The following is a 15218-nucleotide window of genomic DNA, read 5'->3' on the forward strand; positions in this document are numbered from 1 at the left end:
CAACTGTTAGTTTTTGGTAAGCATAACTTGTCATTGTGGGAGAGAATAGATGAGAACTAAGAGTAAATATTATAAATGTGGTAAAATAAAATAAAAAACGTACTGTGCATTATATGTGGTAGGAAAGTGTACGAGATAAATTTTGGGAAAAAAGGAAATAGGAGTGTATATTACTGAAAAGTAAAGGAATGAAAAGTGTTGAGTTGCCTGGGAAGAGAAATGACAAAGGAGAGAATTTATGGTTCTTATCGTAATAGTTCATGGGTCATAAAGCAGTGCACTGAAAGTGGAGATGCCTTCAGTAGGGGTTAGAGGACTGGAGAGGTAGTTTGAGTATAGAGTGGGTCTATACTGAACATGAGACTTATGAAGAGGATAGTTAGTGTGTTGATGAGCCATGTATGAGACACTTTGATGAGGAGGATAGTGCTGATGAGCCACCTGCTACACCTGACACTGGCAAATACTGAGGCAGCATACTCAAATTTCCAAACCCCTACAATTTTTAGCACTGCTAGACATGCAATATTCAGATTTCCAAATATTCCATGAGAATGAAGAGCTTTCAAAGTATGCTAAGAGATACAGATACAGAAATTTGCTTAGAAACATGTTTCCCAAGACACTTAAATGTTGCAAAATGCTCCCTGAGGCAGTTATCTTCCTATCTGTCACAAATATGGCTTCCTGAACAAAGTCAGAACTAAATTGTACTCTACCATACTGGCTGCTTCTGGATATGAGTGTTGTACACCAACACACAGCATATCTACAGTCCCAGCTAACCCAAGAAATTATTCTAGTTGTTGTCTTCTTTATAAACCTGGAAAGTGAAGATTAAGAATGTGAAATTTTCCCCTTCTTGGTAGGGAGTGGATGCCTTGATGCTGGTGGGAACTACCCTCCCTTCAGTAGATCAAACCTAATTACCTCCCATTACTCAGGTGCTCAATGACCTTCATGAGTTCAACACTTAAATTATTATACTGTACTCAGGAGGCAAAGAGCTATATTAGTAAGCCATATGATGCCAGGGAAATGGAAGACATGGTAATCAGGTTTAATCTGCAAATGGGAAGGGCAGCTTATCCATGAATAATAAGAACAATAATAGACTTTTCAGTTCTTCTTTTTTCAGGTGACCCTGCTTCAGTGGGATACGGCCAGTTTGTTAAAAAAAAAATAATAATAACAGCAACAACATACTGACATTCTATATGTGAACTGAAAAGTGGGTTAAGGTGGTCTGAGATATTGAGTGTGTCAGTGCCATAATGCTAACACAAAGAGCCTGGTAAGTGATAACATAAGGTAAAGACTGAAAAACCTTCAAAATGAAATCACATGGCTTCAACTTTACCTAAGAGGAACCTAAGAAGGTATTTTAATGGCATTGTATTGAAAAGTGGCTCTTCATGTTGCCTTCAAGGTGTAACACACTAGTAGGTTAAATATCTTACTAAAATTTAATGTCTTTTTAAAGTAAGCCTTGGTGAGCTCTCCAGACAACAGCAGATTCTGGACCAAAAACTTGTACAAATCATGTAAGTAAATGATTAAAGTTAATACACATTCATGTCATTGACTATGGACATGTTTTATGTTATGCAGTAAAACAAATGGATTTAATACTGCTTTCTTATATAACCTTGCACTCCTCTTTCAATCCTGCCTTATTCACATTGTAACACTTGCCTCTTTCACATTCACACATGCAATGTTTTTATAATAAGTGTGATATTGGCATCAGACAAAAACATTAAGGTGCAAATATGCTATATAAAACAGTTCACCCAAGGAGATTTACTTTATATATTAGAAAATGAGAAAATACTTCCATCCAAGTGGCATCAATACTGAAATATTTGATGCATCACTGTGCCATCTAAAATTCTAACATAATTTTGAATTTCCTCAGGTGAATTTTATAATTATGGTAAAAACTGTAGCGTGTATATAAGATCTATGGCATTTTGTCTTCTTAAATGAGTGATTATATGGACATCATTATCATTCAAACAAGATGCATCAACCCTTCCAAACCAGCAAAAAGCATAAATAAAGCAAAGATGCTCTTTGGATTATTTTGATAGATGTCTATCCCTATTTTTTTATACAGCAAACTATCATCAGTATACAAATCACATAGGAAAATATTTTTTTGAGCTTAGGAGGGTAGTGTGGCCCAACTGCACTGACTCTCACCATCTTCTTTTTGCGACTGAAGTTCAAACTCGGTATTCATTCCGGTTGTTATAAAAAAAAGAGATGAGTTCATATTTTATTAGTGGAGAGATCATTCTAAATTCAGAGAAAGATTGATAAAGAAAGTGATTCTCATAGCTGTTGGCTCACACTGCTCTAGGGCAGCTTAGTGTTTGACAAAACAGTTGTGTATCACTACCTCAAGTTCTACTGCTTATTCAAATTACCCCAAGAACACCATCTGAACCTGATGTTTAATTTTAAGTCAATGACAGTTTTTGAGCATTTTTCCACTAAAAAAGGAAGCAAGCAGACACAACAAATAATGATCAGTTCAAACATTAAGAAGAAACAATGGAAAAAATAAAAGACACAATACTGTCCATGACTGAAACAACTTATAAGAAATCAACAAATTAGATAAGAAAGTGGATGACATTTTGGTCTGTCCTGGACTACTGTCAAGGCAAGTGTGTTTTAATAATGGTCCACAATGGACCAAAATGCTACCTACTTTCATCTCTAATTGTAGGCATTTAAGAAGTAAAGATAAACATTTGTGTTATCAAAATTATGATAGCAACATTAAACAAGAATCAAGATATAGATGAAATTAACATACACATCTCAATGTTTAACACCTGTTTAATAGTGCCCAGTTTGTATGTACAGTTTAGAAGCTTCAAACTGTTAAATAAAACCAGACAATTTTTATTTCCACTGAGGGTATCAACAGATCATACCATAAGAATGAAAAAATGAGAGATACTGTGATGAAAAATCATACAACATTAAAGATTTTGACATCTGGAATCGGTCTGATCAAACCTATGTGCAGCCATCCACTCATACATATATATTAACTGTAGATAATTTACAATTCTCCCCATTAACTTTAAAATAAGCACCTTTTTATGGCATCAACAGTGCAGTAAGTTTCAAAAGTGAAAAATACTTTTCAAAAAGAGTCAAGTTTGAAGGTTCAGGATCCCAGTGGCATATAGCCAACAGTAGTGAAGACAAGACATGCTTTGCACAGCAAATTTTTATTAGGGCAACAATCCCCTCAGTGCAGAGCTTTACACAAAGCAAAACACTGTCACAAAAAAAGCCTGTAGTGCAATGGGAATCTTATTTTTTTGAAGGTTCAATTTAAGTCCATGTAAATTTCATAGTAAAAAATAGAATTATGATCAGGCTTAAGATATTTGCCCCTCCCCCAGGTACTTAAGCCCTTGGCACACTAGGCCTATGCAAGGCAATGAAGACGGTCAGCAAACTGTCATTAGAAGCTCAGGTGTCGCCAAGCTGTGTATATACCGCAATGCAAGGGTCATGTATCACAATTCTAAGGTCATTAAAGGCACAGACATTTGAAAACATGACTGGAAATATACCTTGACTAGCATGCACAAGTACATATACACCATGAGCTTCCTGAGGCAATCCAGATCAAAATTGCAATAATATTTTCTACCAGGGAATCTGTAAGCTATTGTGTTGATGCAATGGTCATATTCCACAAATTTAATATACAAACAAATGTACCGATTACAGATTGACTGTACCGATTAATGCAAGTAAACACACTGTTCTGAATTACCCACATGCCTGCTAGTGAGTCTGGAGCAGTACTGGATGTAAACTTATACAGTAAATGAGTCAATGTAGAGGCCTGGGAAGATACTGGCCCACAGAACCATCTACAGGTGGAGAGGAAAAATAAATGCTAAATTCAGGCATGTCATCTAAAAGGATGACAAGAAGACAAAAACAAGGAATGCAAACAATGAAACAAGGCTGAAGGAAATTTGAAAATGTAATACAACAATAATTTATGTGCTTACGCCAAGTCTGTGTTGTCAATGTATACTCTGGTGAAAAAATATTTTTAGTTATTTTACCTAACATCTGACTTCTCAGGTCATGGATGGAGAAGTAAACTACTAAAGTGGGTATTTATATAAAGATTACACTTTTATATATTAACCAGAGAAAATGCTGGCATGCAAAATGAGTGAATCACACTATTTACCACAAAATACCACAAAAATTCCACAAGCAAATCACTTAATTTAAAGATAATAGCTGAAACAATATTTTACTTAATATAAACATAATGGAGGGGTTTGGGATAGTGGCTGTTTGGAGTGACATCTTAACTGTCATATCTGGATGCCTCTGAAAAGACAGTGATTATATGTGAATGATGGTGAAAGAGTTGAATGATGGTGAAAGTGATTCTTTCTTTTTTGGGCCACCCTGCCTTGGTGGGGGGGGGGGGGGGAAGTCACTGTATACATACATAAAACCATTCAATTACAAGTACTGGAATTTTTATTGTTTTCTTAGTTTTAAACAAGCAGCTACAGCTGCATGTGGCTGAGGCAACACAGGCTATCAGTTTATTTGTGCTAGCTGCATGTGGTTGATATACGCAACACAGGTTGTAATAATGTTGGCAGAATTACTGGCAATATGTCAGGTAAAAGGACACAAGTGTAACTATTGCAACATTTTATTATGGCTTTGTGAAGCCAGTATGGCTTCACAAAGCTCCTGGTGAGTGAAACGTTGCCACAATAAAATGTCACATTAGTTACACTTGTGTTCTTTTACCTAACACAGGCTGGCTAATCAGGAATGGCCTGAAGGAATTTGTAAAGCTCCCTCTTGAAAATATTTAAGTGTGTGTTTGTAATTCCCCTTATACTTCGTATATGAAGGAAAGGTGTTATAAAGATATGGGTTATCTTTTATTGTATAAACTGCACCTATATTTTTTCAATGAGGGCATTTTGCACTGTTTACTATGCGTCCTGCTCTTGTAAAGTAATTTCAATATGTAGACTTAGAAACAGTCCCTCCAGTAATTTTTTTGGGTGAAAATTTTCATGTATCTATCTTACTTGCATTCCAGCTACTTTAGGTGTTTGCAATAATTTCAAAATTAATAAAACAGTAAAATACATTAGTTGCAAAGGTGATGTTTTTATGTTCATTTACAGCAATATCATGCTTTACAGTAAGTTTAACATTGCGATAAATAGTTTTGAAAACTGACAAGTCAAAGACTGAGACACTCGTGCAAGATTCCCAAATGTTGTGTAAGTGTCTCAATCTTCAAGTTTAATGTTGCTAGTGCTATTTCTAATCTCACTGATTTACTCCTACAGTCGAATCTTTTTAACTTGAACTTCTCACAGCTGAGGGTGGTGCACAAATCTAAGGGGACCCACCATAGAGAAATATTTTCAGTACTTACCAATCCTTGTATACCTTGTTTTAATAAAATATGGAACTCCGCATTTGTCTTAAAGAAAAAATATTTTAACATTTTGTGTGTGTTAAGTTAAAGAGAAAAAATCAAGCTTAACCATTTTAGTGTTCAGCCGCTACTGAACTTTCAGCTTAAACTAAATTTGGTTAATGGGATTCAACTGTAATTCTTTGTATTTCATTTTTAAACACAATTCCCATTTCCTACAAGGCAGGGGTATTTTGTGGTAATTAATGTGACAGATATGAGTTTTTGTGATGATTAATGGGACAGAAATGAGTTTTTGCAGTAATTAATGGGACAGAAATAAGTTATTTCTGGATGAGACCCCAATTTTAAGTACAGGATTTACTTGACCAAACCACCTTCTAAAGTTTGTGCTTCAGGCTCAGGATTATGGTAAACATTCAAGTTGAAGAAGTGGAATCTGGAGCACAGGGTTTATGCATCCCAAGCAAGCTATCACAATGGGTTTTCCTGCAATTTGACCTTGCAACACAGCAGCTGCTACAACACTACTCCTCCCATGAGGAATTCATTTTGTGCAATGGGCTATGTTGCAGTCTTGTCAACATAGAACCCAAATCTTGCATTAGGTATCCAGCTTGAAAAAAGTCAAATTATTTATATGAAAAAAAAAAAAAATACAGTGTATGTGTTACGCTACCACAGTGTGACACATCTCACAATGGTCATAAGAGGCCATCATCCTTAGGATGAAACATAGCCTGCAATGTTCATATTCACTATCACATTGCATGGACTCAAAGACAGAATTCTTTAAGAATATATTCACACAGAATCCTCCTATATAACAGCATTGTTGATATATTAATCTTAAAATTTGGCTTTTAAAAAAAACCATGTCTACAGTAAACTACTTCATAATTAACATTACAACAAAACTGGAATCATCGTAGTAAAAATACTTCAACAAATCACCAAATATACATATAAGAATGGTGTAGCAATATAATGACTATGACCCACTGTGCATTACCACAGTGGTGTGCTCCTGAACAGCTTGGAATGGCAAAGGAAGTAAATTCATAAACATGAGAGAATAAAAGTCACAGTAACATGGGTGGAAAATTCACAACAAGTCCACAAATTGAAAATAAAACTTCAGATGATGTTTCAGTCTCTCCTTTACAATTATAATGTTGCAACTTGATGACGGTCCAAGACAGATCGAAACATCGTCTGGTTTAATTTCCAAATTGTAGATTATTTGTGAATACAAATGAGAACTGAGATAACCATCATTATTCTCAAGCAGTTTTGTCTTTACTCACACATTTATGAAAGAACTTTAGGGATTTTAACAATGCAGTGACTTAGCTCGCTTGCCCTGTATTGAAATCAAATTTTTCCACATCGTCTGCTATAGGATGCTTTCTTCGTATGTGAGCCATGAGGTGATCTTTTCGAGAGTACGCAGCGCTGCACATTGGGCACTCAAACTGCCGTTCTCGGGACAGATGCGTTACCATGTGCCGACGCAGAGTGTAATTGTCGCAAAAAGTCTTGCCACAAAAGCAACAAGCTTTCCGCCCTCCACGAAACTTGCCGGGAGAGCCTGTTGTTATGTTCTCCTCATCTCCATCTTCCAAGTCCTGAAATTGAAAACTGGGTACATTAGAAATTATGAGAGATTTTTATGGAATTATTAACCCCGGAGGATTAATAACTGAGGATGACCCAAACAGGCTGAGAAACACTAGAAATAAAGAGAAAATACTTTTTTGAGGGGGGACCAATATCAATCATTTCCCTCCAGAGCAGGATAACAAAATGAGACACATTCACCTTCACTCATTCTTGGTGATGATATACAGTAAATTTTAACAATTTGGTTTGGGAGTGTTATAAGCACATATAGCATAATTTTGTCAACAGGTGTTAAGAATGTATATGGTATTAGGTTTTATCTTTATCTTTAAAATTTCAGGCTTCAGCAGATAAGACATTAGTAATTGGGAGTTGTTATTATTAATCATCATCATCATCATCATCATCTGTGTATTCAAACATACTGGCTACCTCCCACAAAGATAGTGTGAGCCAAAGAAGGAAAAACATTCATCCTCACTCCTTTTCTAGCTGTCTTTCCAGAAGTGTTTTAATTAAACTCCCACTCTCAACCTGAAATAAACTTTGCTACACTAAGCATGCCACATCTGTAACATTTGTTTTGCCTTAAAAACAAATGGGCTATGCAGCTCTGCAAGGAGCAGTTTGTAAGGGCACAGGTTAGTGGAAATGTGAGTTAGTAGGGGGTGCAAAACTGGGGTCAAAGTTGATGCAATAAATTAGCTTCCATAATGAAACAACAAAGAATGAGTATGTTCAAGCTGGGACACTCAGCAAAGATGTCATAGCAAGTATGCAGAGCATGCTCTCTGATAGACAGGAAAATCTATCAGTGTGTTAACTAGTAAAGCCACCTGGCAATCCTTATAGAGGTGCCAAGTCTTTCCAGTTGTGTACGCTGTCAGTGTGGTGTATAGCCATTACAGTGTCACAGCTTATGAATGTTACGGTCACTGACACTGACCTCCAGTTCAAAAGCCCCTTGCTTTCCTATGGGGTATAGCCTCAGTAATGATGTAGACATCTGGCTAAACAGATATATGTAGGGTATGGTGCAAGATGGCAAGGCTTCATCCTCGATAAACCCAAAGAAGAGCAGTTGTGTATCACTCCACTGCACCACTTGTTTGAACCCCAAACCTCAAATGGAGAATATATCATAGCCAAATTTAAATCAAAAGACCTGCAAAAACCCCTCACAGTTATAAACATCTACAGAGTACCACAGTCAAACATTTACCACTTTAGTGAAAAAACTAGGAAACATGATTACTGATGCACACATGAATAAAGACCACCTACTACTAACAGGAGATTTCAACATAAACATACTACACAACCAGGACCCACAAGTAACCGAATTCACAAACACAATGAGCAACTGCCTGTTGCTACCAGCAATATCTAAACCTACAAGAATCACCGAGACAAGCATCTCCTTAATAGACCACATCTGGACAAACACCATATCCCCTTTAAAATCAGGCATAATCACAGACAACACTACAGACCACTACCCAACCTTTCTCATAACTAATCTGGGCAAACTGCCACAAGACATTACTAAAGTAACCTTCAGACTACATAACGAGGCAGCAGTTAACAACTTTATAGCAACTATGAATAACATCGATTGGCAAAATGAGCTCGAAACATATACAGATATGAATGAATGTATAAATAATTTTCTAAAAAAAGCCCAGAGCCTCTATAACAAACATTGCCCCCAAAAAACTAAACAGATCACAGCAAAGAGACTGAATAATCCCTGGCTAACACCAAGCATCCTCAAATCCATTAACACAAAGCACAAATATGAAAAACAGTATAGAATGGGTCAAATAACTAGAGAACAGTCTAAACATTACTTGTCAGCACTTACCAGCCTGATAAGAAGGTCTAAAAAATTGTATTATGAAAATAGATTACATAACATCAAAGGTTATATGAAAAAAACCTGGAAAACTCTATCTGAAATTCTTGAAACTAAAAAGTTATCCAAAAACAAAACACTCAAACTAACAAAATCAGATGAACCCCTACTCACACCTACTGAAACAGCAAACAGATTCAATGTTTTCTTCTCCACCATAGGAAAAAATCAAGCGAACAAAATACCAAGCGCAAATACCCATCCATCAGACTACCTCATAGGTACCTACCCAAATACGCTATTCCTAGCTCCAACCAACCCCATAGAAGTTACGCTCATCATAAACACCCTTAAAAACAAGGCAGGAGACATAAACAACTTGTCTGCTTTTATGTACAAAAAAAAGCTATTGTCACCAATTATTGCAACCCTCTTTAACAAATCCATTGAATCATCTACCTTCTCAACAATCCTCAAAATAGCGAGGGTCACTCCGATCCACAAAGGAGGTGTCCAAGCTGACTTGAATAACTATAGACCAATATCTAACTTACCACTGCTCTCTAAAATCTTTGAAAAATTAATTCATAGATGGATCTATTCCCACCTTGTCTCACACAACATATTAAACCCTTGTCAGTTTGGATTCAGGAATAATAAAAGCACAAATGATGCTATCATACACATGCTAGAACTAATATATATCGCACTTGAAAAGAAAGAAATCCCGCTGGGCATTTTCACTGATTTACGTAAAGCTTTCAATACAGTCGACCATGAACTGCTGTACTCCAAATTAACGCACTATGGTATCAGAGGCCACTCCCTCAACTACCTAAAATCATACCTTAGTAATAGAACTCAATATGTGTATGCAAATGATGCAAACTCTTCCACCCAACCAATCACAGTAGGAGTCCCACAAGGAAGTGTCCTTGGACCACTCCTCTTTCTCATCTACATCAAAGATCTACCGACTGCATCACAGCTACTCAAACCCATATTATTTGCAGATGACACTACATATGTCTTTTCCCACCCAAACATAGTCAATGCTAAATTACAGAAAATATCTGCCTGGATGATGACTAACAAACTTACCCTGAACACTGATAAAACCTATTTCATTCAGTTTGGAAACAAAGCTGCAAATGATCCAATTAACATAACACTAAACGGATCATCAGTCACAAGACTCACAGAGGGAAAATTCCTAGGTATCCACCTTGACAGCAGCCTTAAGTTCCAGACACACATACAACAAATCAAGAAAATCTCCAAGACTGTAGGCATACTATCAAAGATAAGGTACTACGTTCCACAATCAGCTCTCCTGGCACTGTACCATTCACTTATCTTACATATGGAATTTGTGCATGGGGATCAACAACATCCAATCACCTAAAACCTCTAATAACCCAGCAAAATTCAGCAGTAAGAATGATAACAAATTCCCACTCCTGCCAGCATACTCCACCAATTTTCATGTCTGAATCTGCTCACCATTAAGAACATCCATACTTATTCATGTGCCTACTACATACACAGAACAATACACGCAAATATAAACCCTCCACTCAAACTTCTCCTCGCCAACCTAAACAGGACACATGACCACAACACAAGACACAGATCTCTTTTTGATATACCTCGTGTCCATATCACACTGTGTAAAAACTCTATGCACATAAAGGGCCCCAAAATATGGAATTCATTACCAGAAGATATTAAAGTAACCCAATCTGAAAATCAATTTAAGACTCTTCTCAAAAGCCACTTAATCACCCTAGACTAAATGCTAAATACTCAGTACACACATACTCACTTATGTTCTCCCACATCATAACTTCAACAATCACTTTGAACCTTTTATCCACTGTTGACAGGAATATAATTGAATCATTGTTTTCACAAAAAGCATTTTCGAATACAGTGGAACCTCAAAAATCGAACTGCTCCCAACACAACCAATTATGTAAGTGTATTTTTGTAAGTGATTTGATAAGTGTATTTTTGAGGGTCTGAAATGGACTAATCTAATTTACATTATTCCTGATGGGAATAAATTCATTCGGTAAAGGCACTCGAACAGCCTTCTGGACCGAAGAAAGTTCGATATTTGAGGTTCCACTGTATATGAATATATCTTTTGTCTTATACAAATTTTTATTCATTTATAATTAATAATCTACTGTACAACTATGAAATAATTACTATCCTACTGTACAACTATGATATAATCCTTAGTGTTAAGTAGTCTGTAAGCCAATAATATTAAGTTGGCCCATAATGCCTAGGCATAATAGAGGCTCTCTTTGCATTGCAACCCACTATTGTAAATATAAAATCTCAATGTACTGTTTGCAAACACACAAAATAAATAAATAAAAATTTGTAAGGCAGGTTTCCCACACCTTCAAGAACCTTCATTAACTTGAATCCCATGTAGTAGTAGTAATTGTAAATTGTAATAATGTTGGTAGAATCACTGACAATATGTTAGGCAAAAGGACATGTGAACTAACGCAACATTTTATTACTACTACTACTACCAACTGCAATGATTATATTATGCTTTGCACTTAACTCTAATACCTATATATACCCTCTGTGTCCCTGTATAGTTTTAATGGCTTGACAAAGCTCCTGGAGAACGAAACGTTGCCACAATAAAATGCTGCATTAGTTGCATGTGTGTCCTTTTACCTCGTAAACTGTTCATCTTTCAAAATAACTGTAGAAATGCTTTGTAATAGTGGCCCCAATTAAGATTTTTGTTATAACTTTTGATATAATGAAGCACACTATCACAAGAAGAAATATATGTCACTTGTAACATAGCCTCTTTAAAACTTTCTTATATTAGTCTCCAATCATTATTTATTGCAAGATAAATACACCAAGAGGTATCTCTTATAGTGTATATAATGTACATTAAGATACACAGTATATGTGTACATACTGACATCAAAGCATATTTACAGAGGTGTATACTTGTGTATATCTCTCAGTATATATATACTAAGTTTAGTTTAATCCCTAATTTTGAGATTAGATAATATTTACATCTATACGCTGACCCTGTGTGAATCTTAGTGCTTTAGATATTAAAATACAGTATTGTCAGTGAATATTAAAGTACAGTTCTCTCGTCAGTAAATTGCAGCTATAACCCAGTAGTTAGGGCAATACTTTAACAATTTATTAAATCTGCCAGTAATTTGCATATTGTTCTAGGCACAATACTGTGCCTTTTTATTCTTTATTAAATGCAGTTTTAATGACAGGGATTTATTAAGGAAATGATCTGGGTTGTTCATTGCCACACTACTGGTTTTAATTCTGCATTTTATTATACAAAAGATGAAACCAAATCATTCTAAATATTATTGATGTGTACTGTAGTCAAGAATGACTTGTTCTGCTTATAATATAAATGCTAAGCTATACTGATTTTACATGTTACTGGAGAAAGCGCAAAGTAACATGTATGGAGAAGATTAAGGGAAAACTGGGTAGCTGGACTTCAAGTCCTGGAGTTGGAAGCACAGTGACCACACACTGAAGGAAAGGTTGGAAATGCTGCAGTTCAGAGGGTCATCTGAGCTGTAATGCCAGCATGTTTCTAGGAAGAATGACTGCATGAATGATGGTGAAAGTTTCTTCTTTTTCAGGTCACCCTACCTCAGTGGGAGATGGCTGTGTTAAAAAAAAGTAAATTAAGCTATGTTCTTCATTTCACTGATGTAAAATGTAACTAAAATATTGAAGATGATCATATATTGCAATATATTGTACAGGGAAAGATGCAATTAATATAGCAGGAACTTGTACAAAAACAAGTTGACCATAGTAACTATTTTAATATAATCAAGGGGAAGTACTAAGCCTGTATAAGTTACATAGCACCTGGAGAATAAGAGGCATTCAGGTTCAATCCAAGGAAGGGGAGGATCAGTCCAGCTCCTTGGATCAAGAGCCCTTAATCAGCATCAAGGTGCCTCACTTGAAGGATGTATAAGAAATATTTATTGTAGAAGTTAAAAGAAGATACATTGAGGAAATCTGTTAGCTTTCTGCTGGAAAGCTGAGATAATTTGATGCAAAAGTCAATTTCTGAAGCTACTTGGCAATTTTCACTTAAAGTTATTTTGAAAGAAGTGCCTGGTACAGTTAGTTACCATTTTGTCCTAGGCACATGTCAATTAGACACTAGGCCTGTTGTAGGTGTGTGTGTATGTGTGTGTGTGTGTGACTGTGTGTGTGTGTGTGTGTGACTGTATGTGTGTGTGTGTGTGTGTGTGTGTGTGTGTGTGTGTGTGTGTGTGTGTGTGTGTGTGTGTGTGTGTGTGTGTATATGTGTGTGTGTGTGTGTGTGTGCACGTGTGTGTGTGTGTGTGTGTGTGTGTGCGCACGTGTGTGTGTGTGTGTGTGTGTGTGTGTGAGACAATGAGGAATAATTTGTTAGTGATTCCATATTCAAGTTGTGTGAAATGACTTCAAGATTATGTCACTTCTCTCTACAATGATCTTACTGTTTATCCCTCATGATTATCATACTTTATCATCACCTTCAAGCATTATTCTTTATAGAAAGCACTTACGACATGGACCCATTATATTACAGCGCACCGACATGCAGAGACTATATTTCAAGTTCTCTCTCTCTCTATACCAAGCATATTAATGCCAAGGAAGACTTTATTTTGTGTTTTCTCCAAACATACTGCTAACTGGTAGGATCTAAATTAATCCAAAGAGCTAGATCACCCTTAAGGACCTTCCTGTTCAAAATGCTACTTTCATGAAACACTTGCACATAAACCACCCTTTCCTCCTCTATTTCAATTGTAATCATTATTCATTGGGAAGTTGTAAACCTGTAGGTTTTTTATTTCTAGTGCTACCTGTATACAAGCATCCTAAAGGATCCTTATCATACTGAGATTAGGGTAGGTTTTCCTTGAATCAGTATACAGAATATTTTAAATCAAGAAATAATGTTTAGCCCATCAGCTGTTAATATTTTCATCTGAGGGATGGATATTAGTCTGCTCTAGCAAGGATGGGTGCCACTGCCTACCTACTTTCTCTATGGAGGGACCTAGATGTTTGTGTTTTTTTTAAAATAGTCATTTCATTGATAAGAATTGTATGGCTTCTTGGTTTTCAGTGTCTGATATCCCTTCAGCGAGGAATTTTGTTGGCACAAAATGGTTGTGCGAGAGGCTGGTGACATGAGAATCCTAAGGGACTGGCAGGAAACTCTCCATATATGATTTGTGATTTCCACTTTGTAGGTAATTCTCGAATAGTTAGTATTGTGTGACTTGTGTACTTTACATACTTTGCTGTGTTTAAATACAGGGTATGGATATTTCACCACAACTTAAATTAAGCCTTTTCATTCACATATTCTGTGTATCCTCATAATTCCAAGTACTCTTTAGAATACTTACAGGCAAGACCTTTCAAAATTCCAAGCGATTTTTTATATATACAGCTGAAATTTTGCCTCAGTAATGTAAATTTGTACTACCAAAGCATATGAAAATAATTCTATCCTGGTTGCTTTCAAGACATATTAGTGGTATATGTGTAGTACATATATACTATGTATTGTACCATTTGTGCATGCAGCCACTTGTATTATTATTATTCTGATCAGTTGATTATCAAAACTCAAAGAAAATTCCCGATTTTAATGTTAAAAAAATAAAAAACTTCCTTAGACGCATTATCTTCTCTTAAAAGATCATGTAATTATTATTATAATCAAAAAGAAGCGCTAAGCCACAAGGGCTATACAGCGCTGCAGGGTAGAGAAGGAAGCGAGGGTATTGGATGGCAGAAGGGAGGAGGGATGATCAGTAGGTTACAGAAAACAGCGGGGCAGGGGATAGTACGGGGGTAGAGGGTAGCAAGAGATTGAAGTAGAAAGGGCTGAAGGTATCAGAATTTGTGAAGTAAGTCGGTTGTTGTCAAAAAGTCAATGAGAGAGTCTGGATGAAAGGTGGGTCCATCAGCGAGAAGGGAAGGTAGAGAGAGAGCAGCAGAGCGAAGACGACGACGGAGGTAAATTCTGCGTGCTCGTTGATAAAGTGGGCAGTCCAACAGAATGTGGCTGACTGATGATGGAACTTGGCAATTCTCACAGAGAGGAGCAGGGCGCCTCTCCATGAGATATCCATGAGTAAGACGAGTATGGCCAATGCGAAGACGGGAGAGAGTAGTCTCCCAACCTCGACACTGGTGATAAGAAGACGG

This window comes from Cherax quadricarinatus, chromosome 68 (genome assembly GCF_038502225.1).
Source record: "Cherax quadricarinatus isolate ZL_2023a chromosome 68, ASM3850222v1, whole genome shotgun sequence".
NCBI classification, from domain to species: Eukaryota; Metazoa; Arthropoda; class Malacostraca; order Decapoda; family Parastacidae; genus Cherax; species Cherax quadricarinatus.